This window comes from Serinus canaria, chromosome 13, assembly GCF_022539315.1.
Source record: "Serinus canaria isolate serCan28SL12 chromosome 13, serCan2020, whole genome shotgun sequence".
NCBI lineage: Eukaryota > Metazoa > Chordata > Aves > Passeriformes > Fringillidae > Serinus > Serinus canaria.
This window is the reverse complement of record NC_066327.1, coordinates 1,997,387-2,023,952: the sequence shown is the minus strand read 5'-3', so window position 1 is coordinate 2,023,952 and position 26,566 is coordinate 1,997,387.

The window sequence follows — 26,566 nt, the reverse complement described above, 5'->3', positions numbered from 1 at the left end:
TACGGACCTCACGGTGCCTTCAGGAGCAGCCCGTGCCAGCCCTGCCCTGCCTGTCCCCAGCCCTGCCTGTCCCCAGCCCTGCCCCGGGAGCAGGGAGCAGCACCAGGGCACCCACAGGGACAGGATGATTCCCGGTCTCATCCTCCTCCTCTCTGCTCCCCACGGATCTGGCAGGATGGGAGGTGTCGTCTCACCTAGGGTGGCTGCTGGCATTGCCAGACAGGTGCTGGGCACAGCCGTGTCACCTCCTGCAACCGCCTCGGGGTTGCCTCCCCAGCAGGTGATTCCTTCACCGGCGCGGCATCCCCGCCCGCCAGGCTGGCAGCGCAGCAGCCGAGCTGAATAATTCCAATTAAAAGCGGAATTCGGGGAGGGCTCGGGGCGCGGGCAGGGGGAGGCGGGGAGGGCTGGGGCAGGAGCGCCACGGAGCGAGCGCCGAGGTTTGCCGAGAAGCCGGAGCGAGGAGCGCTTTGATGGACAGCTCCTTTGATCAGAGATCTGAATCCAGCCCTCACGTTTCCCCGTGTGAGCCCGCTGCCTAATTACCACATGGCAGGGCCGCTCCGAGCCCTCGGCACGTTGCTGGAATAGATTTCCTCGGTCCAGCCTGGAGAAGGACATCGATCCTGCCCACAGCCGCAGGCTCATGCTAAACATTGCATCCGATCGATTTTTTCCTCCCCCCTTTTCCCCTTTTTTTCCCTTTTTCTTTTTTTTTTTTTTAATAAGAATTTTCTTTATTTTCATTAAATCATTAATCAGGGAGAAATCTACATTTTTATCATTTCTATGGCTGGAGAGGAAGAGAGGAAAGTTATATTGCCATAGAAACCGTTCCCTACCATTCTCAGCCTCCGAGCAGTCCCTCTTGTGCTGTCTCTTGTCAAAAGGCGTAATTGTTGCTCCTGATCTTCACTGCTCAATTAGCAGTGATGTCTCCCTTCAAGTTAATTGCTGGAGATGGGAGGAAGTAGGACAAATGTAACCTTTTAGATGAAAAGATCTCTCCCCGCTCCTTCCCCGCCTTTCCTCGCTCGCAGGCACTCGGGGGCCCCGCTGCATTGAGCCGTGGTGGGGGGAGCCCCCCCGGCCTGGGCATGTTCCACCCATCCCCTGCTCCCTTCTGGAGACCCCTCCCCACCTCCCTCATCCCCTTATCCACCGCAGGACCCCTCTGTGCCCTCCCTCTGCCTCTTCCAGACGCATCAGCCCCAGCTCAGCCTCTCCCCTGTCACCTCCCTGCCGCTGGTGTCACCTCCTGAGCTGGGACAACCTTCCTGAGTTCTCCAGGACTGCCATGGGCTTCTCCAGGCCTGGTGCAGCTCCCGTGGCACCATCCCACACTGCAGCAGAGCTTGTCCTCGGGGGTCCAGGGGCAGGGGGACCCCTGCACACGGCCAGGGCTGGAAACCGGTGACAAAACCTGGCTGAGGGTGAAGGGTGGAGGTGGAAAACCAAGCGCGAGGTTTCATCCTGCAGGAGCAACAGCCAGCAGCTCACAAACCTGTCTGATGGGAGCAGGGACTCCCGGCAGGGGGAGGGCTCAGAGGCTGCCTGGACAGAGGGTTTGTCACCCTCAGGGATGGCAGACGAGCCAGACAATCCCTTAAGGAGAGGAGAAGTGTGGCAGCTGCCTGGACCTTGGCAGTCTGAAGAGGAGCCCTTAAACACTGGCTCGAGTGTCTGCAAGACACAAATCAGCCAGGCCAGGCACGGGGAGCAGGGCACAGACCCAGTGGCACTGCCAAGTGTGTGGGCTGGCAGTGCTGGCATGGGGACAGGCAGGGACAGGAGTGGGGACAAGACAGCCTGGTCAAACCTGGGGCACAGAACCCCCTCCTTGTGCCAGGTCATGAAACAAATGGGCCCTTGAAGCTCAGGATGGAGGGGAAGGCAATGTGGATGCCCAGAGGATGGAGGGTGTGAGGGCACCCTGGATGCAAGGGAAGGAGGTGTCACCACCTGTGGGTGACTCTGGAGCACCCTGTCAACCCTGGAAGACACCAAGAAAGTCCAGGGCAGGTCCAGACTGACACGAGGAGAGATGATGTTGTCTCCTGACAGCCACAGAATCGGGGAATTGTGGAATAGTTTGGGTTGGGAGAGACCTTAAAGTGCATCCAGTGCCACCCCCTGCCAAGGGCAGGGACAATTCCACCATCCCAGGCTGCTCCAGCCTGGCCTTGGGCACTGCCAGGGATCCAGGGGCAGCCAGAGCTGCTCTGGGCACCCTGTGCTAGGCCCTGCCCACCCTCTGAGTATAGAGGGTGTCACCAATGTCCTTGGATGCCTCAACATCTCCCCTGCAAGGACCCTGTTGCTCCAGGAGAGCAGGAGCAGGGAGAGGCCTCACATCCCACCCCGCTCTGCCTGAGCTGCATCCCAGGAGGTCTCAGCTCCTGGGGACCACGGCTGCAGGGCCAGGGCTGAGGGGCCTGTGTGGATGGGGCCTCTCATCCAAGCCCTTTTTTTGGGCAGCGCTGTTCCAAGGGCCAGATCCAGGTAGAATCCCTGCTTGGAACGCCCCAAGGATGCTCTGAGGAGCAGCCCACGTCACTCCCAGATCTGGAGCTGAGCTGGGGCAGACCCACCTCCTTCAGCAGGCCCAGGGCAGCAGGGGGCTGAGCCAAACCTGCTCAGCACAGCCAGCCCTTGTTAAAGCCCAGCCTTGCTGCTGCTCAGTGAATCTCTGTGAGAGGAGCCTGATGAGAGGCCAGGAGGGCACGTTCAGCCCTGCTCTGCTCTTGGGGTTCCTCCAGCCCCAGGCTGGTTACTGCTGGAATAGATTTATCATAGAATGATGGAATATTCTGAGCTGGAAAGATCACCCTGTCCAGCCCCTGGCCCTGCCCAGACCCCCCAGCAATCCCCCCTGTGCATCCCTGCTGTCCAAAGGCTCCTGGAGCTCTGGCAGCCTCGGGGCCGTGCCCATTCCCTGGGCAGCCTGGGCAGTGCCCAGCACCCTCTGGGGGAAGAACCTGTCCCTGATCTCCATCCCAACACCCCTGGCCCAGCTCCAGCCGTTCCCAGGAGCTGTCCCAGGGCAGAGCTCGGAGCTGTCCCTGTGCTGCCCCTCAGGAGGAGATGCAGTCCTGGTTGGGATCGAGCTGTGAGGGTGAGAAACTGGAAGCAGGGGGAGCCCTCAGCTCGAGGTGCTGCCGAGGGCCGAGGACAGCGCTGCTCACACCCTGAGCCGGGGCAGGAGCTGCTCTCCAGCCCTCAGAGCGATGGTCCCTGGGCTGGTGGCCTGGGCTGATTGTCCCCCCTGCCCTTCTGCCCAGTCTGACAGCAATTCCTCATTTCATTGCACAGAGTGGGGCTGGGGGAGCCAATCTTCCAAATCAGAACTGGGTCTGGCTCCTGGCTCCTACCACTCCCTGGATTGCTGAGCAGATCCACCCTCAGCCCCTACTCCGGGGCCATCCCACCTGCCCAACCCACGGCCACTATCTCTCGGCTTGGGCGCTGCTGTCCTGAGCAAATCCTGCTCCAGTGCCACCTGTCCTGGCTCCTCCTGGTCCAAAACCCACCCCACCACCCTGCACCAGCCCCCAAACGGGGGCCACCTTCCAAACGCTGCCCTGGCCACGGATGCACCTTCTCTAATGCTTGGGATGCTCTGGAAGGCCTTTAAAGCAGGATAAAACCACCAGGCGAGGCTGAAAAGTGACATTTTGGGGCTGAGCACATGGAGGAATCACTCGAGGACGCTTCCCTGCCTGGATGAGCATTTCCCCGTCTCCGGAAGGTGCCGAGGAGCAATCGGCAGCTGGGGCTGCGCTCCCGCTTCCCTCCCGCGGGATGCAAACAAGCCCTTAACATTTCAGCGAGTGGCTCTGCTTGCGGAGACACGCGGGGTGCCGAGAGCTCCCTCCAGAGCCCCTCGTGACCGCCGCCCTCCTCGGAAGGTCGGCAGGAGCCCGGCGAGACCAGAGCCCCCGGGGGCAGCTCCGCGCCGCCGGCGGAGGCGGAGGGGGACAAGGGTGCTCATCCCCTGCCCCCGGCCCCGCCGCCAGCCCCCGGCTCCGCGGCTCCGGCTGCAATTAAAGCTCACCCTGAACGTTGCATTAATGTCAGGTTTGCATCTCATTTCCCCAGCGCCAGGTAAGGAGGGGCCGGCAGGCTTGGAGAAGGATCACACGTGGCAGCTTTTAATAGAAACCCGCCCGCCTGTCACTGGCGGCTCATCATTCCTCTTGAAACGGTTGCTAATTACCAACGAGCCGTGTTTGTGTTTCGGGTGTGACGTTCCCCTCTGCAGCCCCGCTCCCCCCGCTCCCGCTCTGCACCCGGGCTGGCGGCAGCGCTCGGGGGCTCCGGGGGAGGTGGGAGCTGCAAGGTGGGCTCCGGAGGGGCTCTAAGGACACGGCTGCTTCAGGGATAGACTCAGGGCTGGCTGGAAAATGGCTCCCTCCAATGCTCTCTCCTCCCTTCCCATTTTCCAGGAAGGACAATTCCTTTGGAGCTCTCTGCAGTGTCAAAGCTGCTGAGCTGAAGCTTTGGGATCACTCCTGCCACCCCCCGCCATCCCGGTGATGCTGTGCTGGACCAGGACACCCCTGCCACCAGCTGAGGCCCAGGATCAGCCTGCCCCATGCCATTGTCCCCTCAGAGCCTTGCCATGGCTGTGCCCTAGCTCCTGAGGACACTGTGACTTGTGGTGGCACCATCAGCTGCTCTCCTCTCCCAGCAGCTCCCCAGGGATGTGCCAGCTTGTTCTCCCTGGCTGGTGGGGCCGGGCTGAGGGGGGACCTGCTGCAGGGATGCTCTGTGGGGTCTGAGAGAGCCAGTCCTCAGGGCTCTGACCCCATGGGATGTCTCCTTCACCTCTCAGCCGGGTTTGGGAGCCCTCCTGGGGCAGAATGAGCCAAGGGGCTGAGGAGAGGCATTGGAGGGGGAAAGCAGGGTTGGGAAAGGAGCTGGAGCCGTTCCAGAGGTGTCCCAGGGAGGTGCAGTGCTGAGGGGCTCTCACCACTGGGTCTCTCCCACCTTCCCACATCCTGGGCCCCTCCTCATGCCCAGTTTGATGTGGCACTGAGTGCTGGAGCATCCCCACATGGCATCTGACACTGGAGAGGGGCTGGGGAGAGGAACTCTTTGCTGAGTCCAGTTCCAGCCATTCCCAGTGCAGGGATAACCCTTGGGACAAAGTGTGGGATCCCTGGGAGGGCTCCTCCTGCTCAGCTCCCTGCTCCCCTGCACAGCCCAGCTGGGTGCAGAGCCCGGGTGTTCTCCCGTGCTCGGGGAGCCCAGGAGGGCTCCTTTATCCCAGTGGAACCCCTTCCCTCCTCCCAGCACCCCGGGGATGGTGTTGGGGTGGGAGGAAGGCAGGAGCTGTATGGGAGACCCCCGGCTTTACCCACCCACCTCCCGAAGGCTGAGGCAGCCGCGGTTGGAGCCTTTGGAGAGGGGCCAAGGCAGGTGCCTCGCTGGCTGGGGAGCCCGCCCGGCTCGGGAGAGGCGTCCCGAGGCAGGCAGCGCCCCGCGGGCTGGCCGGCTCCCGCTGCCGCCCGGCTGAGTGACAGCTCCCAGCCCCTCAGCCCACCTCCCCCCTTGTCAATCCACTGGGGAATTATTTATCCTGACAATAGCAATTGTCTGCACGGGCCCTTCCCCCTCTCCAGCACCTACCCCAACAAAGGAAATCATCCTGATATGAAAGGGAAAATTAAATTACCCCAATAAAGACTTAGTGCTGCTTTAATGACATCACCAGACTCAGGCGCTAATTAGCTGAGTACAAAGGAAAGCTAAATGTGAAAACGTGAATTTCTGTTCCCTTTTCTCCTGTCGTACAGTCTCGGGAGTGGGAGTCTTGGCAGGCATGGCAGGGGGAGTTGCTCCCGCCAGGCCGGGCGGCTGCTGGTGCCAGGCTCCGGGAACTGCCCCTGCCAGGGGGAAGAGCTCCGGGAGCTCTTGGGAGAGCAGCTGGGCCCGTCTGGATCCAGCCAGGGATGCCCGGGCTGCTCGTGCTTGCATCCTGCTCGCTACCATCCCTTCCTGCTGCAGTCCGTGCTTGTCTCACCGAGCTCAGGTGCCCGCACACCTCACGGGGAGCAAAGCTCGCACACAGCTCACACCGTGCCCAGCCCCTTGCCGAGGTCTTGGTCCCCTTGCTCTGGAGGGCATGTCCCCAATCCGTCTGCAGGACCCTGGCGCTGTCACAGTGCCAGCTTCTCTCCCGGGGCTGTGTCACCCGGCCCCCTCTCGGGACAGCACCCATTTCTGGTTCCTGCTCCCAGCTCTGGCCACCTCCTATGCGGTGTCCCCGCCGTGGCTGCAGCCCTCGGCCCGCAGGTGGCCCCGGGGTCCGGGACCCTGCCGGGCACGCACTCACCAGAGCCCGGGACCGTGCCGGGCACGCACTCACCTGAGCCCGGGACTCTGCCGGGCACGCACTCACCTGAGCCCGGGACTCTGCCGGGCACGCACTCACCTGAGCCCTGGACCCTGCCGGGCACACACTCACCTGAGCCCTGGACTCTGCCGGGCACGCACTCACCTGAGCCCTGGACCCTGCCGGGCACACACTCACCTGAACCCTGGACCCTGCCGGGCACGCACTCACCTGAGCCCTGGACCCTGCCGGGCACACACTCACCGGAGCGGCTCCGCTTTCACCTTCGTGGGGACAGCGCCACAGCCACGGAGCTGCTCAGCCACGGGGTGCCGGCGTGGGGGGGACTCCCCGAGGGCCCGGGGACAGCTGGCCACGGGGAGGGACAGCGAACACCCCCGAGCGGCGAGCACTGGCCCCGGGGCTGCCCTCTGGGAGCAGAGAGTGCCCGAGCCAGAGCGCTCCTGGGGTGAGTGGGGGGGATTTTGCATCCACTGTTCCTCTCTTTATTCAGGACTGGTTTTCCCTGCTGGAAGTGCTGCTCCATCGAGCCCCACCCGGGATAATTCCTCCCTCCGGCGGGGCCCTGGGAATGCGCAGGGGATTCCAGCAGAGCTCCAGAGCTGCCTGCAGGTGCTGAGAGGCCGAGCTGCTCCCGCTCCAGCCGGTGGCAGGAAAAGGGGGGGCTGCTAATACATAAAATTTCATTTTAACTAAACCTTAAATTATCCCCAAATCCTGGGTATTCCTGCTCTCACCCTGAACCTCACCCCAGCCCCTGGGTCAGCACCCACAGCCCTTCCCCAGCGCACGGGGCCCTCCCAGAGAAATGGAGGGGGCCATGTCCTGACCTCTGCTCGGCGGGCTGTCCCCATCCCCTGCTGAGGCCGGGCTGGCAGCGCCATCGCTCTGTCCCAGCGCCACCAGTTGCTCCCAGCTGGCCCCTAGGGAGGCTGGCCCCGGGGCACGCCCTGGGCAGGCAGTCCTGCCGGCGGCCTCCCTGTCGGATCTCCCGTGAGGTGGCACCTCTGGGGACCAGCCAGCCCCCCTGGGACGAGAGGGGACGCGGGTCACCCCCACCCCGCCCCCTCGGCTCCCGCTGCCTGGGTTCGTGCTGGAGGGATGGGTGCGAATGCCTCCGTGCCTCCTTAAGATGACATAGCCGGTCTCCATGGCAACTCTTCTCTGCCTTTCGCCTCAGACCAAGGCATCATCTGCTCCATCCTCCCCGCAGGCCAGGGCCCGGCACGCCTGCAAAAGGGCTGGTGGGATGGATGCTCAGGCCCGGCACCCCTGCCCGCGCCTCGCCCTGCCCTGCTGGCACTGCCAGCTCCCCGCTCTGCAGCCAGCCTGCTGGGCTGAAGGGGACCCACCTGGCTGCAGCATCCCCAGCTGCCTCCGGCCTCCTGCAGCCCCCTGACCTTCCCCCTGCTGCCCGTGCTCAGGGCACAGCCGTGGCACAAGGCTGGGGGAGCAGCAGGGCTGCGTTGGCACGGCTGGTGGCCTGTCCCACCCCAAACGCCTGCAAATCCATGGCAGAGCCCCTTGCTCCGCGTCCACCTCCTCCTGTGGACGAGCTGGGCGAGCTGGGAGCCGGCGAGCAGCCCCGGTGGGGCGGAGGGGGCTGAGGCAGCGCTCCCGAGCTGCCCGTCCGGCGCTCAGCCCCGCCGCGACAGAGAGACCAGCGTTGAGCCGCGGGGACACTGCCCGGCCCTCTGCACACCCCAGCGCCCCCTGCCAGGCACCGGGACCAGCCCTGGCCCCCGACACGGCACGTCCTGCCTGCCCTTAAACCTCTCCAAGCCGCGGTGTGCCGGCAGCAGCCGGGTTGGGTCGGAGCCACCCGGCTATGCCCAGCCGAGGGGTGGTGGCAACTCCCTGAGGATGGAGGCAGCACCCTGAGGATGGGGGCTGGCAGCACCTTGGGGATGGGGGCTGGCAGCACCGTGGGGATGGGGGCAGCACCCTGGGGATGGGGCTGGCAGTCCCCTGGGCAGGGGGAGGGTAATTTTCCATGGGAATGGAGAGGAGGAGCTCAGGCAGAAGTGGCAAGAGGAACAAGGACACGTGTGTTGGCACCACAGGTCCTTGTGCTCGGAGGGACACACCAGGACCCAGGGTGTGGGGTGAATTCAGGGGCACAGGGAGCTGGCACACAGGGATGGAGAGATGGAGAGCACATGTGTGTGTGTACTCAGCAACAAGCAGGGTGGTTCATCTCTCCTGATGCCACTTTGTCCCCTCAGACACACCTGCTGGGTGGCTCCAGGGCCACTTCAGCTCTGCCTGTGCCCTGCAGAGCCACAACACTGCCAGCTCCTCAGGGAGCTGCCTTCCTCCTCCTCCTCCTGGCTGCTTTGCCAGGTGCCTGATACCTGCACAGCATCTCCCTGGGCTTGCTGTGGTCCCGTTATTCCCGTGCTGGATGGCAGGCAGCCACCCCTCCCCTCAGCACCCGCCTGTGTCGTGCTGTGTGGGTGTGTTTATTTATAGGGCTGCAGCAGAGCCCGGCTGCTGCGTGGGGCCTGCAGCCCCCCACCCTGCTGGGCTCCCTTCCCTGGGCTCCCTTCCCGGGCTCCCTTCCCGGGATCCCAGCCTGGGCACGGCTCAGCCACAGTGCCCTGGTGCCCACTGGGCTGCAGGTCATGGAATCCTGGAAGCACAGGTGGGAAGGGACCTCAAAGTTCATCTCATTGCTCCCCCTGCCAAGGGCTGGGACACATTCTACCATCCCAGGTTGCTGCAGGCCCTTCCAGCCTGGCCTGGAGCACTTCTGGTGATCGATGTGCAGGGGAGTCTGGAACCAGGGATGGGATGGCTCTGGTGCCTTCCCCAGCAACACCATCCCCATCCCTCCTCCTGTCCTTCTGCACTGTGGTTCCAGCTGGATCAGCCCTGCTGCAGCCTCCAAGGGGCCACACGTGCCCTGTGGGCTTCTTCTAGAGCCTCACTGAGGATCTTGGGGCACACCTGGTGCTCCCAGCTTGTCTTGGCACCCTGTCCCTCCCTGCCTGTTCTCTGGGCACAAGGAGCCTGCCAGTGCCCAGGGGCTCAGGGCTGTGCTCCTGCCCAGCACTGTGTACCCCGCCAGGGCTCTGATGTCCTTTGGATTGCAGGGACACTTGGAAGAGCCATCCAGGGGTCTGAGGAGAGCAGGATCCCATGATGCAGCCACGGTGAGGCACAGAGGGGACAATCCCCATGCCCTGGGATGCCCAAGGGGGCACTGGCAGCTCTTGAGCTGCTCAGGGGAGAAGTGGAGGCTCAGCAGACCCAGCTGGCCCCCAGGTCCCCCCTGCAGTGGGATGGGTTGTGGGGGAGGGGGCCAGGCAGGGCAGGACCTTGCTTAATGTGGAGCATCAGCTCCCAGAAGGACTTGGAAAGGGGCAAGAGCTGCATTTGGGGTGGTGCCCAGTGCCCTGCAGAACGCAGGCTGCTACAGGGGGTCCTGCTGGGGCTGGCAAACTCTGCTCTGATGCCAGAGCTGCCTGGCACAGGGGGTTCAGCTGCTGTGACCAGCCCCTCGTGCCCCGATGACAGCGGCCACCAGATCTCCGAGGGCACCATGCCAGGGCCAGCACGTGGGAGGGGGTCTGGACTCCACGGCCCAGCCCCGCACTGGCTGGCCTCTCATTTGTTCTCATTAAGGGCTGGCAGGGTGTCTAATTAGGCGGTGTGAGTGCCAGCGCCCTGCTGGCAGACACCTGTGCCGACAGCCCTCCTCCTCGGCCTGCCTCGTAATTACCCTGCCGGAAGCTGCCGTGCCGCCCGGCAGGACCTGCTCCGCCTCGCCGGGACGTGGCTCCGTGCCAGGCCCGGCTGGCACCGCATCCCCGCGGCACTCAGACCCCGCGGCATCCTCGGGGGCACCGCCCTGTGCCCGCCCTGGAGGGTACCACCAGCACCCAGCCACGTGTTGGCACCTCTGGGCGTCCGAGGCGCGGGGCAGAGTCACCCACCCACCTTTGTGTCCCTTTTTGCCCCTGGGCAATGCCCTGGGTACCTCGGAGCCACGGAGGGATCGAGTCCTGCCCGTGCCCGCCTGTGGGCACTCACCCGAGCGGCGTGGGCAGGGGCACGGCGAGGACAGGGCTGCCCGTGCATCCTCGTGGACTGTGTAGGGATAACGAGCCAGCGGCTGCTTTAATTAGATTAATTGGCTCCCATTCGGCTCCAGAAGAGCTGTCAGGCTGCAAGTGTGCTCCTGCTGTACCTGGCTAATTACGGCACCGCGGCCGCCGCTCGCGGCCACCGAGAGCTGGCACGGGGCAAAGCCGTGCCAGAGAGGGGCTGCTGGGCAAGGAGGGGGCTCTGGCTGCCAAAATCCACGGGAGGAGAGAATGGGGAGGATCAGGGGGTCCGGAGGATGCTGCAGGCCGTGCAGAGCTGCAGGAGAGCAAGGGCTGTGGGGAGCTGGAGCACAGGGATGGGGTCGGGGAGCCCCAGGGGATTGGGATCAGAGCTGGGGAGGTGTCGGGGCAGCAGCCAGAGCATGGGGAGGGTGAGAGGGTACCCAGGCTGATGCTGTGCCCAGGCTCTGGGGCTGGCAGGGAGGGGTGCACACCAGGATCAGTCTTTGTCCCTGCTGCCCACGCCCTGAGGAAGAGGATGGCAGCAAGCAGGGCTGGGCACCCTCTGGGCAGGATCTCCCACAGCCAGGCACGGCCACGTGGAGCTCCTGCCTGGCACTGGAGCCACTCTGAGGCACTGGCTGCTGGTAAAAGCCACCCATGAGAGGAGCAAGGAGGTGACAGCCTAAAACTAAGTGGCTGGGCTGGGTGTGGAGGCACCACTCCCCACAGAGCAGAGAGGGGCAGGCAGCACCCGGGGATGGCCTTACCCTCTTATCCCCAGGCTGTTATTACAGTGCCCACTGCAGCCCCTGCCCATGCACTCGACCCGTGCTCCAGGGCACTGTGTCTTCCTGGAGGAACAGCCCACCCTCCCCAGAGTGCCACCAGGCTGGGCAGCAGGGCAGGGCAGCTCCAGAGGGAAATTAAAGAGCCCAAACCCCCCTACACGTCCCCAGCAGACACCCCACGGCCCCTCTGGGACCAGGACAGTGGCACCCCGAGGGATTGCCCAGCTGGGGGATGGCAGCAGCTCCCAGGGGTGTCTCCCAGGAGAGACCAGCAGGCAGGGATGTGCTGGGAAGGCACACCTGCACGTGGGTGTGTGCACAACTGATCCTGGGCACAGGGAAGGGCTGGACCAGCGTGCTCTGGGGCACCCACTTGCTGCTTGCAGGGCACCCCTGTCTGTGCCAGCTGTGCCCTGGGGGGATTGTGAGGGTGGGTTCACCACACAGTTCAGCAAAGAACGCCCCAGCCCCAGTGCAGCTCCCCAGGATACCCAAGCTCCTGCATGGACCCTGCAGACCTCAAACCCCACCTGACCTGTCAGATACCGACCTGCCAACCTCCTGAGTACCAAGCACCTCCCCGAGTGCCAGCGCAGTGCCCGGGGACTCTGCCCAGCCTCTGCCACATCCTGGACGTGCACCTCGCCGGGCGATGCCTGCAGAGCCCCCGGCGCTGCCCCCACACGGGTGCCCGGCCGGGGGACGGCACCGCCGGGCGACAGACGAGGGCAGCAGGCGGGAGCGGAGCGGGAAGGAGGCGAAGGCAGCCGGCTGCATGCTCAGGTGTGCGTAGGACACGTTCAGCGGGGAGCTCGTTAGCCGAGGCATCAGCAGCCCTGCAAAGAGCTGACGCGGCTGCAGCGCACACATCCCGGGGGCTCCCAGGGGATGCTGCGCTTCCATTCGTGCCGCACACGAGGCCCCCGGAACAGACGCAGCTCGGATGGAGTTATTTTTTCGCTGGTGAATGTTAATCCTGGCTCAGTTAATGCCTCTGCAGAGCCTCGCACGGACCATCCCCCCCCCCCCAGGCTGGCTCCCACCCGGAGCGTCCCAGGGCTTCCGTGGGGATGGGGTGGGGTGTCAGGGGGGTCCGGAACCACCGGCTCTGTTCCCGGGGTGGATGTGGAAAAGAGAGGGATGGTGGGAGAGCAGAAAGGGATTCCCCAGCTGGCGAGGAGGAGGAGGAGGATGTAATTGTACGGTACAGATTGAGCCTGTCAGGCTTCCCTCCGACAGCACATCCCGGGGCACCTTCACCGTAAATAATAAAGAGCAGCTCGGAGAGGAGGGGATTAACAAGGACAGGCGAGGCACTTATTCCCTAATTGATGGGTTCGTATTCCTTCGGCGGCTGCAGCCACAGCCACCCTGATGGCATCGCGGGCAGCGGGAGCCTCCTCCCCGCGGCTGCCGCGGGATACCGGCAGGGAAATGCAGGAGGGGAAGTGCAGGCAGGGAAGTGCATGCAGGAAAATGCAAGTGGGGAAATGCAGGTAGGGAAATGCAGGTGGGGAAGTGCAGGCGGGGAAATGCAGGTGGGGAAATGCAGGAAGGAAATTGCAGGAAGGAAAATGCAGGTGGGGGAATGCAGGCAGGGAGATGCAGGCAGGGAAGTGCAGGCAGGAAAATGCAGGAAGGAAAATGCAGGAAGGAAAGTGCAGGCAGGGAAATGCAGGAGGGGAAATGCAGGAAGGGAAATCCAGCCATGAAAAATGCCAGCAGGAGAAACCAGGCAGCTCCAGGGTACGGCAGGATCTGGGGCACAGCATCAGCACAGAGAGGGGGTGAGAGCCCCGTCCCACAGGATTCAGCATCCCCTGGATCTTGGGGTCTAGCCAGGTCTCAGTGTTTTTCCTCTCATCCTTGGTTTAACCCCTTTTCTATGAAGTCTTTAGAGGAGGGACCAAAATCCTGGTGCCTTGCCCCATCCCTTGCTCTCAGAGGTGGAGGTCAGGTTGCTCCACCAGCTTTGCCCAGGATTTGGGGCATCCCAGCTGGGCAGGAGGGGGGAGCAGGATGGGGTCCAAGACAGCTTGAATTTACACATGGGTTTAGCTGAGCTAAAAGCGGCTCTGGGAGGAGGCTGGGCCACTTTGGGAGATATAATTATGTAGGAAAAACAAGCTTATTTTGGTCCCTGCAGGGAGGGGCTGTGTCCAGCTCTGCCTCTCGGCATGGGCTGGGACCCGCTGGGACCCCAGGCCCGGCTTGGCCACTGTGGGGGTGTCCCCTGCTGGCCAGTGCCAGGGCTGGTGCCTGTTCCAGCAGCGTGGCCTGGTTCCCGTCCTGGATTACCCTCTCCCCACCAGCGGGAGGGGGAAGAGCTCCCCGAGTGCCAGATGGTGCCGTTTAATTCCTTTTCTGGGTGAGGCTGGAATCTGTTTGTGCCCGTGCGAGCAGGACCCCGGGAGAGCAGGGCAGGCTGTGAACCTCCAGCCTTTGGGCACAGCAGTTCCCCTCTGGAAATGGGAACAGAGCGTTCCCAAAAGCTCCTCCCGAGCTGCAAACCCCCCTCACTGCACGGGGCAGGGGACCCCAGCCCCTTTTGGGGGATTTGCCCCAGTGGTCCCCTTTGCCCTGGTGATCCCCCTTCCCTGCCTGCAGCCCTGCCAGCTTTCCCAGAGCTAGACAAGCAGGCTGGGATGTGGGAGCTGAGGAACAGGAGGGGTGAGGAAGGCAGGAGAAGTGTGCAGGCAGCGGTTTCCCAGGTGCTGCTGCCAGATTGCTGCCCGTGGCCTCCACTCAGCTCACAATTATCTGGGGTAATGGCAGGGGAGGGTGACCCAGTTAGCGGGGAGGAGGATAATAAGGAAGATGTAACCGAGGCTTTGGAAAAAGGGAAATGAGGGGGGGACATGAGAGAGGGAGGAGAAAAGCTCTGGGATGAACCCTGAGCTGGGATGCTGATCCAGCACTGCTTGGAGCATCCCCATGGCCCATGTCATCCCTGATCCAGGTAATGCACCCCTGGTAAGCAAAAATATCCTTTCCTGGATCGATGGCCCCGCAGGGTTTGGGGTGGAACAGGGGGCAGGCAGAGGACAGGGCTGGCAGCTGTGTCCCAAATGGAATTTTCCTTCCCGGTGAGCTGGGGTGAGTGTGGGGGGGTTGTGCCGGGATGCAGCTCTCAGCGGGGAGCTGTCCCCAGGTGTCACACCCTCAGGGGCCTTTGCTGGAGGGCACCTTGGGGACAGCACCTGCAGGGCAGCAGGGAGGGGCCTGGGGCTCTGTCCTGGCTGGGCACCTCCCCCCTCCCGAGGGGCCCACGCAGCAGTTCTGGGCAGGCCAGAGTGACATTCCACCATAAATCTCCAGCCCTGGGCATCAGCCCTGCTCCACGAGGAGCTGAGGAAGCAGAGGTGGGAGTCAGCGCTCGTCCATCACACACAGAGGTGTCCCCACGCTGCTGCCACCTGCTCTGGCCACCTTGGCAATCTGCTGTGGCTGATCCCAGGGGGAATTCTGCCTGTCCCTGCCCCTGGGTTGCAGCTCCTCTCCCTCCATTTTCCCCCTGGCCCATCCTGGGCTGGGGCAGAGCTCACTGTCCCCTCTCCAGTGGGACTCTGGAGCTCATTTTCTGAGCCTGGGAATGCAGAGGACCTGGCACTGCCCATGCCAGCGTGGTGCTGGGGACTCACCAGCAGGTCAGGGCTCCTCATTCACAGTCCAAAAAACTGGGAATGCTGTGGGGTCAGGCCAGCAGCCCCAGCACAGCAGGACAGCCCTGACTTGTCCCCAGCCTGGTGGCTGGCCATGCCTGAAGTGAAGACTGAGGGTCTTTGTGCCAGCATGGTGACACAGAGGTGACACACACAGCACGGAGCAAGGCTCCAGCACCTTTGGTTCTCAGCTCTGAGCTGCTGCTGCCCCCAGAGAGGTGCTGGGTCTCATTTCAGGTGTTATCTGGGAGCAGAGGCTGCCCTGACCCCGCAGGAGGAGCAGTCCCGGGGACAGGAGCTGCAGGAAGGGGCCTTGGGCTCCCTCTGGGTGTGGTGAGGCGGCTGCTGCTGGCCCCAGGCAGGGTTTGGGCTGGGAAGGAGCTTCCTTGGATGGGAGATCATCACTCTGGGCATGGCAGGGGAGCCTGGGGAGCAGCAGCAGCACCCCCAGCAATCCTGGCTCATCATCGTGTGATATTTAAGTGGCAGAAGAGAAAATAAAGCAGGGGAGGGTGGGATGAGGATGAGCTGGCGGGAAGGGAGGAGCTGCCCCCCTTCCCTCCCACACCTCCCCACAGCTTCGGGGACCAGGTGGGCTGGGGTGACGCTGGTGGGGGGCCAGGCTGGGTTTTGAGGGGGGGACGCCAGGGAAGGAGGACGATGTGTTCTGTGACAGGCTCGAACGTGACTCAACGTCACCTACTTTCCACCACGACAACTTCTGCTGCTTCATCTTCTCCGTGCAAATCTGGGGCTCAGGGAGCTCCAAATGTGGCTGTGGAGGGGGGTTCAGGGTAGCGCCCATGAGGAAGAAGAGGAGGATGGGCCTCTTCCCCCTTCCCTCTCCTCCTGAGCTGCCTCTGAGGGTGCGTCTGCCCCAGGGAAGGGAGCACCGAGAGCCCTGCAAAGCCACTCTTTTATTAATTGAATATTCAATTTTCAAAATAACCTTGAGGAACTAAATGAAGAGGCTGGGAAGAGATAGCTAATTGTCAGCTGCACCTGCTCGGCACACAACCACGAAAATGCTGCTTCCAGCTTCCTTCCAGCCCACTCACACGATTTAGAGGATTTTTTTCCCTTGAGCAGTTTATGTCAGTGCAGAGGGCACAGCAGCTTGGCAGGGCATGAGGAGCAAGCACTGTGGGCACCAGCGTGGGGTGTGAGGGGGAGATGGGGCTGGCAAAGCTGGCAAGTGGCTGATCTGCCCCGGGGGGATGATTTGTGTAGGGCTGGGAGGGCAGGTGGGATATGCAGGGGGCAGGAAGAGATGTGTGGGTGCTGCACATTGCCAGTGCCCCCACTGCATCCGTGGGGGATGCAATGGCTGCAGGGGCTGGCAGGGACAGGGGACACCCCAGCATGTCCCCAGTGTCACCAGGACAAGGCTGGGGCCCTGTCCTTGCCTACCCACAGTGCTGGTACAGGCTGAGCCCTCCTTCCTTTGGGCAATCTCCCCACCCCTGCAGCAGAGCCCCATCCTGAGCCTGCCCTCACACTGGAAAAGCCCTGGTGTCCCTCTGTGACAGCTCTCTCCATCCATGGGGCAGCAGGAGCAGCATGACTGCTCTTCCTGGGGGTCCTGAGCCCCCCAGCCTGGCCCTCCTGGGCATCCTGACCTCCTCCAGCCTGGCATCCCCGGAGTTCTGAGGTCACCCAGCATTCCGGGGGTGCTGAGCCCTCCAGCCCAGGCACTGTCAGTGTAGTCATTGAGGAGGTTCTGAGCCCTCCAGACTGGGTATCCCAGGGGTCCTGAGCCCTTCCAGCTTGGACATCCCAAGGTTTTGAACCCCCCCACCCCAGCTGGGCATCCTTGTGGTTCTCATCCCCTGCTGTCCCAGGACATCCCAGGGGTTCTGAGCCAGTTTTTTATTCCAGGTGCTCTGACCTGCCTTCCCCATCTTGGCCAAACGGGGGGTTCTGAGTCCCCCCAGCCTGGCTATCCGGGATTCTGACCCTCCCCATACGGCCACTCCTGGGCAGAGCCTTCCCTGCCCAGCTGAGCCAGGAGCTGCAGGTGCAGGGAGAGGCCGGGGCACCTCTGAGCCACCGCAGCGCTGCCCGGGGACAGGGGCGGGCAGGACACCGCCCGAAGGGGCAGGGAAGGGGCAGGAAAGGGGCAGGGAAGGGGCAGGAAAGGGCAGGGAAGGTGCGGTATTCCGTGGTAGGGAAGGGGCAGGGAAGGGGCAGCATCCTCCGGGCGGGTTCGGGCCCGGGGGCAGCCGGCCCGGGGCAGATTCCGCCTCTCAGTGGCCCCGCTCTCTCTGGCTCGCTGGCTGCCTCCACACTTGGCTGCATTAATAATCAGCCGGCTGATGGGGAAGGATTTACCAGCTGTTTTTCATGACTCCATTGGCCTCAGATAAATCAGGGAGGGGGTGTCGCGCGGCGCTTGCCAGGGGCCTGATGGATGGTGCCGAGCGAGCGGATCGCTCACACGCTGACACTCGCGGGCTCTGTCAGCCTGCCGGAGAGCGCAGCATTGATTAATGGCCCCAATCAAGCGCGGAGGAATCGCCGGGGTGGTACCCAGCCCTCGCCCCCTCCCCAGCATCGCCCCGCCCCGGCTCTGCCCCGAGCGGGAGCTGCTGGAGGGACCCCTCCCCTCCCCTGCCTTGCCCTCCCCTCCTTGCCCAGTTTGCCCAGTTTGCCCAGCTTGCCCAGCAGCCGGGCTAGCGTGGGCAGCTCGGCCAGGCGCGGCTGCAGAATGGAGATTAGCTCGAAAGAGCTGAGCACACACAATATTTCCAAAGCAATTGCAAGCGAAGCAGGGAGCAGCTGTGGGCTGAGCAGCCCTGCCTCCCTCAATTCCGGCAACATCTGGACGCGGCAGCTGTGCCGGAGAGTGAAACCTGTTCGGGGCGAGGGGGAAGGGTGCGGGACCCCATCGCTGGTGATGGGAAACCTGCCTGCGGCTCCGGGTCCCTGCGGGCCGGAGAATTCTCCAGAGGCACCATCCCCTCCCTGTGCTTCAGGGCGGGGGGAGCCACTCCTGCACCCATCGGGCTGGGAAAGCACCGGCCCCGTTCCCTGGGAGCTGGGGGAGTCCCTCCTGCCCCAATTGCCCCGGGAAGGCACCGGCCCCGTTCCCTGGGAGCTGGGGAGCCTCTGCCCTGGGACCACAGCAGAGGGACCAGCGCTCCCTGCTCAGGCTCGTTTGTGGTCCCTGCGGGGCAGAACCCCCCCGTGGGGTGGGTGCTGGGGAGGGTGGGTGCCCCAGGAGGGGCTGGGGGTCTCAGTGGGAAGCTCTGGGCAGCGTTTCTGGGGCTGGAGGAGGTTTGAAAGGAGAACTTTCCAGTGAGCCCGAGCCCGGCGTGGGGAGGATGTTGGAGCTAAGGAATTGCAGTCGGACACCAGGGGCTGCTGTAACCCCCTGGAGCGAGGGGGCCCCCAAAAGCAGGGTCCCCAGCACAGCAGACCTTGGTACGGCTGGTGGCAGTGCTGCAATGTGAGCGTTGGGGGCTAGTGCCACCTCCCAGCCCCGCGTGGGGACAGGCAGAGTGAGCTGCTGGCACACAGGATGTCCCCTGTCCCTCTGCTCTGGGGCACTGGGGGGCAGTCCCCACCCCCACTGAGCCCCACTGCCCTCCTGGGGACAGTCCTCAGGGTCCTGAGGCAGAGCCATCTCCTGGTGCCAGCCATGCTGTGTGTGCCAGGGTGGCACCAGGCTGTGTTTCACAGCAAGAGCCTCCTGGAGGCCAAACCCACGGAATAATTCTATTTAACCTGGGGCAGTAGCAGCGGTGCAGGTGGCAGCACTGCCTCTCTGGGCACAGCAGCTCCCAGTTCTGCAGGCCCCCTGTGCCCCCCTGTGCTCCCCAACCCCTGCCGGGCTCTGTCTGTGCTCCTGGGAGCTGCCAGCCCTGTGGGATGGGATGTGTGGGTGAAGGGGCAGGAGGGGAGCTGGAGGGGGCCTTTCCCCAGCCATCCCAGGGGACAGCTTCCAGCAGGAGCCCTGTGGGCACTCCGTGGTGCTGCAGCTCCTCGGTGTGCCCAGCTGGACAGGCAGTGCCACCCCTGGGCAGAGGGCACAGGCAGTGCCAGGGCAGCGCGGCCCTCCCAGGGGCAGCAGCCAGCTGTGCTGCCAGGGGATGCCCTGGCCAGGCTCCTGTCAGGGCTTTGATGCCTTCCCTGCCTGCTCCGGGGGACCTGCCCGGCTCTGATCTCTGCTGCCTGGCGGCTCTGCACGGGGCTGCTGAAACATTCACAGCCCAGTCCCCTTTGAAGTGTGCTGGGTGAGCTCCCAGCCCCCTCCCTGCAGCTCCTCGGGGTGCTCAGCTCGGTCCCACTGCCCCAATCCCATGGGATGAGCCATGGCACACCCCACGGAGCCTCCTGCCCTGCTCCTGCCCTGCCGTGCTGCTCAGCCTCCTGCCAGGGGGCAAAAGGGCACCACGGTGCCAGCCAGGGGCATCTGCCATCCTTGGAGTGAGGTGCCTGCACCCACAGCCTCCAGCCACTGGATTTTGGGAGGGCTCTCCCTGGGTGCAGGAGGCTCCTGCCAGCCCCGATGCCCACGGGGGTGGGAAGGGCATCCCCTGGAGGGTCGGGCACGGAGCAGGATCACTGCAACTGCAGTGCCCGGCCTGGGAGGGGAGGGAATTCCCGCATGCCTGGGCTGGCGGCCATAGAGCCTCGCATGGCTGCAGGGGGAATGCAGCCTCCGAAAGAGGGTGAAATAAACAGCTCGGGAATGCAGCACACACACAAGAACACAGGTGGCACTGCCGGGGTCACGCTGCTGTGACATGGTGACACACACACACACACACACACACACACACACACACACACACACATGCATGGCCACGCTGCTGTCACATGGTGACACACACACAGACACACAGAAATACATGGGTGGCACTGCCAGGGCCATGCCAGTGTGACAAGGTGACACACATACACACAAACACACAGGTGGCACTGCTGGGGCCATGCTGGTGTGACACAGTGGCACACACAAACACACAGGTGGCACTGTCTGGGCAATGCCAGTGTGACACAGTGGCACACACAAACACTGAGATGGCACTGTCTGGGCAATGCCAGTGTGACACAGTGGCACACACAAACACACACAGGGGTGGTATTTCCTGGCTGCCCACACCTGCTGGGACACCCCGGTCACAGCAGCACCCTGTGAAGGTGACAGGTCCCCCAGGTCCTGTGTGTCACCTCTTTAGAGGCCAGCAGTGGCTGTTCCAAGAGGGCTGGCAGAGGATGGGGGGTTATGGACACATCTGGACACATCCCCAGGGATGGGGTGGGACAGTCCTGTCTCTATGGGATGGAGCAGGAGGGCACAGGGAGGGATGCATCAGGAATTGTGTCCCTCCCACAGGCCATTGAGCCTGCCTGGAGCTCTGCAGCGCTGCTGAGGCTGCAGGAGCAGGATCTGAGCAGGACAGGGAACTGCCTGCACGGTGCAGGGGGTTACAGAGCATCCCAACCCTGCAGCAGCACTGAGGTCCCCCAGGGCCAGATCTGGCCAGCCCCCAGCCCTGGCAGTGGGACACCAGCGTGTCCCTGCTGCCAGCAGGACCTGCAGCACCCATGGGAGCATTCCCAAAGGAGGCCAAGGTGCCCCGGCGCTGCCAGCCCGGCAGGAGGGTGAGGGCAGGGGCCAGGCTGGTGCAGCTGCACACCCAGAGGTGCCAGGGGGGCACGAGGAGGGCGAGCACCCCAAGGCCTGGGAAATGGCTCTGTGGGCCAGGCATGGAGAGCCTTCCCAGGGCTGGGAGTGCTGGCACAGCTCCAGACATTTTGTTCTCCCTGAAAATCTGTCTGGGTGAGCGAGCATGGCCGATTGATTCTGAGCTGAGCTGGGCTGGGCTGGGCTGAGCTGAGCTGGGCTGGGCTGAGCTGGGCTGGGCTGGGCTGGGCTGGGCTGGGCTGGGCTGAGCTGGGCTGGGCTGAGATGGGCTGTGCTGTGCTGGGCTGGGCTGGGCTGGGCTGGGCTGGGCTGGGCTGGGCTGGGCTGGGCTGGGCTGAGCTGAGCTGAGCTGGGCTGAGCTGAGCTGGGCTGTGCTGGGCTGGGCTGGGCTGAGCTGGGCTGGGCTGGGCTGTGCTGAGCTGTGCTGGGCTGGGCTGGGCTGGGCTGGGCTGGGCTGGGCTGGGCTGAGCTGGGCTGGGCTGGGCTGGGCTGTGCTGGGCTGGGCTGGGTTGTTCTGAGGTGTTCTGGGCTGTGCCATTCTGTGCTGTGCTGGGCTGTGCTGGGCTGTGTTATGCTGGCAGCACCTGCTCGTGCTGCCTGAGCTGGGACCCCCCACCCAACACCCAGCCCGTAGCACCCCCTGGCAGCCAGGGAGTTGGCAGGCAGGGCACAGGGGCTGGGCTGTCACCTGAGCGTTCTGGTGAAGAGGGATGTGCAGGGGATAGGAGAGAGAAGGGTGGGAAGGAGCAACATGTGGCAGTGGGGGGTGGATGTTTCCCCAGTGTCCCCAGCAGAGAAGGGACAGGAGCACCAGCAGCTCCGAGCTGGCCATGGGATCAGCTCTGCAGTCGATGGAAGCCTCTGGCTGGGCAGGATGGGGATGGGGATGGGGCCGAGCAGCGCAGGGCAGGGACTGCAGGTGACCTCGCCGGTCGCTGCCGTCCCTCACCCCCCGCCACCGCCCAGCTGAGCCCCCTCCCCTCCGTGTGTGGCGCTCCGGAGGGTGGCACCGGAGTTGTGACCCGCCGGTGGCCCTGGCACTGCCCCGAAGGCCGTGAGGACGGCGGCGGGGCCGTGGCGGGGCTGCCGGGGAGCCGCTCCCCGGTAATTGCGGAGCGTTCTCCGCGCTGCGCTTTGCCATGGCAACGCCTGCCTGGCGCGCCGCAGCCTCGCGGCACAGATTGTTCCGAAAGGTCACCCCGAGGGGCGGGGGGCTCGCCATCCTCCGGGGCTGCCAGCGGGGAGACGGAAGGGAAGCACAGCCCCTCCCGGGAATCAATGCCACCAGGGGACGGGCCCGCCGGGGTGCCCGAGGGCGGCTGAGCTGCTGTAGGGAAATCGGGACATGGGCACGGCGGTGGGACCGGGCCCTGTGGGGCACACCGGGGTGTGGGGCAGCCTGTGGGACCGCGGGGTAGCAGGGGGAGCAGCAGCCCCAGCCCCAGCTCCTGCTTTGCTGGGAATTAAAGGTGACCACCGCAGCACTGTCCGGACAGGTGGCAGTGCCACCGCTGTCCCTGTGTCCCCAGGGACTGGGTGCCTCCCTCCCACCCCTGGCAGAGCACTGGCTGCCAGTACAACCAGCATTCCTGTGCCCGCTCCTATCCCAAGCTTGGCAGGGGTACCCCACCCCACCCTGAGGTGCTGCCGAGTTTTGGGAGCTGTGCTGGCTCTGGGTCCGGTAGCCCAGCACCAATCCTGCCAGCCAGCACCAGCTGCAGGGGTTTGGGTGCCCACCTGGACAGCAGGGCACGGAGATGGAGCCAAGCTCCTCACATTCCCTTTTCCAGGACCCCTCCCGTGCCCCCCGCAGCCTCGCCAGCCCCGGGGAGGCTCTGGGGTTAAATATTCAGGAGCACTCGCTGTGCACATTTTGTAAAGATCAAGCGGCTCCCAGGGCCGGCAGTTCCCTTCCCCTGCTGCCGGGGATGCGCCTTAATGAGTTTGCAGAATGATACATTTTTAAAGTCATTATTTCCGGCCGTGTTCAAAGTCCCGGCATTTCCTCTGCTCCAGTTGCTCCGGCGGCCGCCCCGCTGTGCCCCCCCTGGGGACAGACCCCTCCAGGGGGGCACCCACGGGGATGGGGCACCCACGGGGATGGGCACGGGGCTCTGGGGTGGAGCAAGGAGGGGACCCCAGGGGACCCCCAACCCATCTCCTTCCTGCGCTGCTGCAGGACTCGGCGTGGGCTGGGTGTGCCTGGGGACATGGGGACACCGATCCCTGCCCTGCCTGGGGACACGGGGACACTGATCCCTGCCCTGCCTCATGACAGGGGGCATATTGATCCCTGTCCTTCCTGGGAGCGTGGGGGCAGTGATCCCTGCCCTGCCTGGGAACGTGGGGGCAGTGTGGATATCGATCCTGCCTTGCCTGGGGCCATGGGAACGATGATCCCTGTCCATCCTGGCTCTCAGGGACACGGATGCCTGCCCTGCCTGGTGAAAATTGGGATTTCCATCCCTGTCCTTCGTGGGGCCACAGGGACAGGGATCCCAGCCCTGCTCTGGGACATGGTGAGACCAATCCTTTCCCTGCTGTGGGATATGGGAGCATTGATTCCTTCCCTGCCTGGGGGCATCCAGGCACAGATCCTAGTCTAGTGGAAATGAGAGTATTGATCCTTGTGCTTCCTGGGGCCAGGGGGCACTGATCCCTGCCCTGCTTTGGGACATGGACACTGATCCCTGCCCTGCTTTGGGACAGGGGCACTGATCCCTGCCCTGCTTTGGGACATGGACACTGATCCCTGCCCTGCTTTGGGACATGGGCACTGATCCCTGCCCTGCTTTGGGACAGGGACACTGATCCCTGCCCTGCTTTGGGACAGGGACACTGATCCCTGCCCTGCTTTGGGACATGGACACTGATCCCTGCCCTGCTTTGGGACATGGGCACTGATCCTGCCCTGATTTGGACAGGGACACTGATCCCTGCCCTGCTTTGGGACAGGGGCACTGATCCCTGCCCTGCTTTGGGACATGGACACTGATCCCTGCCTGCTTTGGACATGGCACTGATCCCTGCCCTGCTTTGGGACAGGGGCACTGATCCCTGCCCTGCTTTGGGACAGGGGCACTGATCCCTGCCCTGCTTTGGGACAGGGGCACTGATCCCTGCCCTGATTTGGGACATGGACACTGATCCCTGCCCTGATTTAGGACAGGGACACTGATCCCTGCCCTGATTTAGGACAGGGACACTGATCCCTGCCCTGCTTTAGGACAGGGACACTGATCCCTGCCCTGATTTGGGACAGGGACACTGATCCCTTCTGCGCCTCACGGCAGTGGGGAGGGGACATTGATCCCTCTCCTTTTAAAGGTCAGGGGAGCACTGAGCTCTGCCCTGCCTAGGGGTGTGGACATATGGATGCTTGCCCTGGGAACACAGGGACACAGATCCTTGCCTTGGCTGGGGACACAGGGACATGGATCCTGTCCCTGCTTGGGGACACAGGGACATGGATCCTGTCCCTGCCTGGGGACACAGGGACATGGATCCCTGCCCTGCCTGGGGACCCAGGGAAGGTGCTGGTCCTGTCCCTGCTCCGGGGACAGCCCAGGCAGTGCAGCACAGCTCCCTTGGCAGCTGCACCAGGCAGGTGCAGGGGCAGGGGCCCAGCAGAGCCCCCCAGCAGAGGCCCCCTGCTAATTGTGGGTCTGCCTGCACTTAATGACAGCCTTGGGAGCAGGCAGCAGCTGGGAAGTGCCATGGAAACCACCCCAAAGCTGTGCCCAGGCTGGGCAGGGGGCTCTGGGACCCAGCAGCTGCTTCCTGCAGCCCTCCATCCCCAGCACCATCCCTGCTCCCAGCCCCTCTCCAGCATCCCCTCTCTCCCCCTGCCCACCCTCTGCCTCCTGCTTGGGAACACGCAGAGAGTTCTCAGGTTTGACCTGACATTTCAGCTCGGAGAGGGCTGAAATCCCAGACACTGAGGCTTTGGTGCAGCAACAGGAAATGAGACTTGGTGTAGAAATTTGGGGACTGGCGATGCCAACCCTGCTGTGCTGCCCTCCTCTGTCACCTGCACGTGTCCCAAACCTGTCCCAAATCCTCCCAAATTCTCCACCCAGATGTTGGCAGCTGTCCCTGGCCATGAGCTTTGTGCTGGCACGTTCAGGGCAGGGGGCATTGAGGTGCACCAGCCCCCGAGGTGCCAGCCTGGCTGCTGGGTGACCCCTGCAGGGTCCCCTCTGTGCTGGGGACAGGCTGCACCCGGGGGAGCGACCCCAATGCTCATCCATCCCACGGGGATGAGGTGCTGGAAATGGGGCCCAGGTGCCTGCCTGGAGCTGCAGGGAGGGCAGAGAGTCCCAGGGCTCAGCACCTTGTCCCTCCCCACTGCCTGCCTTGGGCCAGTGAAACCATTCTGCAGCAAACCAGGATGTGCTTTTAGGGATATTTCTCAGCTTTAGGGACATTTCTCAGTTTTAGGGACATTCCTCAGCTTCAGGGACATTTCTCAGCTTCTCCAAAGCCTTGGAAGTTGCTGGATCCATAATCTTCCCCACAGGAAATCTGGCACCTTTGGGAGAGGTTGCTTTTGTAGGGACCTGGGGGCTTCCTTGTCACCTGCAGCCCCACATGTGGCTCTCAAGGTGGGAGTGTGAGAATCACCTGGGAGGTGCCACCCAACTCAGAGCCCCTTGGGCAGCCCGGTGCCACGGGCTGTCTCTGGTGGTGTCACCTGAGGGACAGCAGGGTGACACAGCTGGCTCGTGCCACACCTAGAGGGAGAGAGGCCTGGGATGATGCTGGGTGGCACAGCCAGGGCTGGTGACACCCTGGGGGGGTGACAGGGCTTGCTGGGGGTCCCCTCCTGGCTTCCTGGCTTCTCAACACCCCTGAGGGGTGCCCAGGCTCCTTTAGCCGCCCAAAACCTGGGTGGCAACACCATTGCTGGTGCCCGTGCAGGGATTTTGGGATGCATCCCATCCTGTGGGCACCGCTGGGCACCGGGGGCTGCCCCAGAGGGGCCGGGGCCATCACCTGGGGGCTCCCTTGTCCCGCGGATCCGGGGGCAGCGCAGGCGGGCTGGGGACACCGCGGGTGGCTGGGGACACCGGGCTGGGGACACGGCGGGGGCTCTGCAGCCACGGCTCGGAGATGGAGAGACAGCGGCGCCTCCGGCCTCGGTAAATTATCTCGCCCCGATGTTCATTAATCAACAATTCTTATGTAAACAGACACAGCCCGAGCTCTGCTTCCCGTCACCTTGGCAACAGCACAGAGCCGACCCTGGCTCGGGATGTGCTCCGGGCTCCCACCTGGGCCACAGCCCCGCCTGCAACTTTTTGCCTGCTCCCTTTTCCTCCCACAAGGAGTCTTCAGGGCCCTGGACCTTCTCAGCGTTGGAGCCTGGGCCTCCCCAGCCCTGAATCCCCGACCTCCCTACTGGGGGATCATTGACCTCCCCAGCATTGTACCCTGGATCTTTGGATTGTTGGATCCTGGCTCTCCCCACCATTAAATCCTGGACTCCCACAAAATTTGTTTCTGGACCTCTCCATTGCTGGATCCTGGACCTCCCAATCATGGGATCAGGGTCCTCTCCATTGATGGGTACTGGATGTTCCAGCCAAGGGATCAGGGTCCTCTCCAGCAGTGGATCCTGGACCCCCCAATCATGGGATGAGGATCCTTTCCTGCAGTGAATCCTGGACCTCCCAGCCATGGGATCAGGGTCCTCTCCAGCACTGGATCCTGAACATCCCAGCCATGGGATCAGGGTCCTCTCCATTGCTGGATCCTGGGCCTCCCCAGTCCAGCCACTGGAGCAGGGCTCAGCAGCCTGCCTGCCACCCCGGGCACAGCCAGGACCTGGAGAACACCTCCCACAGGGCTGGTGCTGGGCACAGGAATGTGGCAGTGCCCCAAAGACACAGCTGGGCTCACAGACTGGGGGGGCAGTGACCTCGGGGTGCATCCTGAACCCTCCCCAGCCTCCCACCGCCTGTCCCTGCTCATCCCTGTCCCCAGGGTCTCTCTGGGAAGCCCTCACAGTGGATATTTTGTCCTCTCTCAGGACAAAAGCAAGTCCCTGAGCT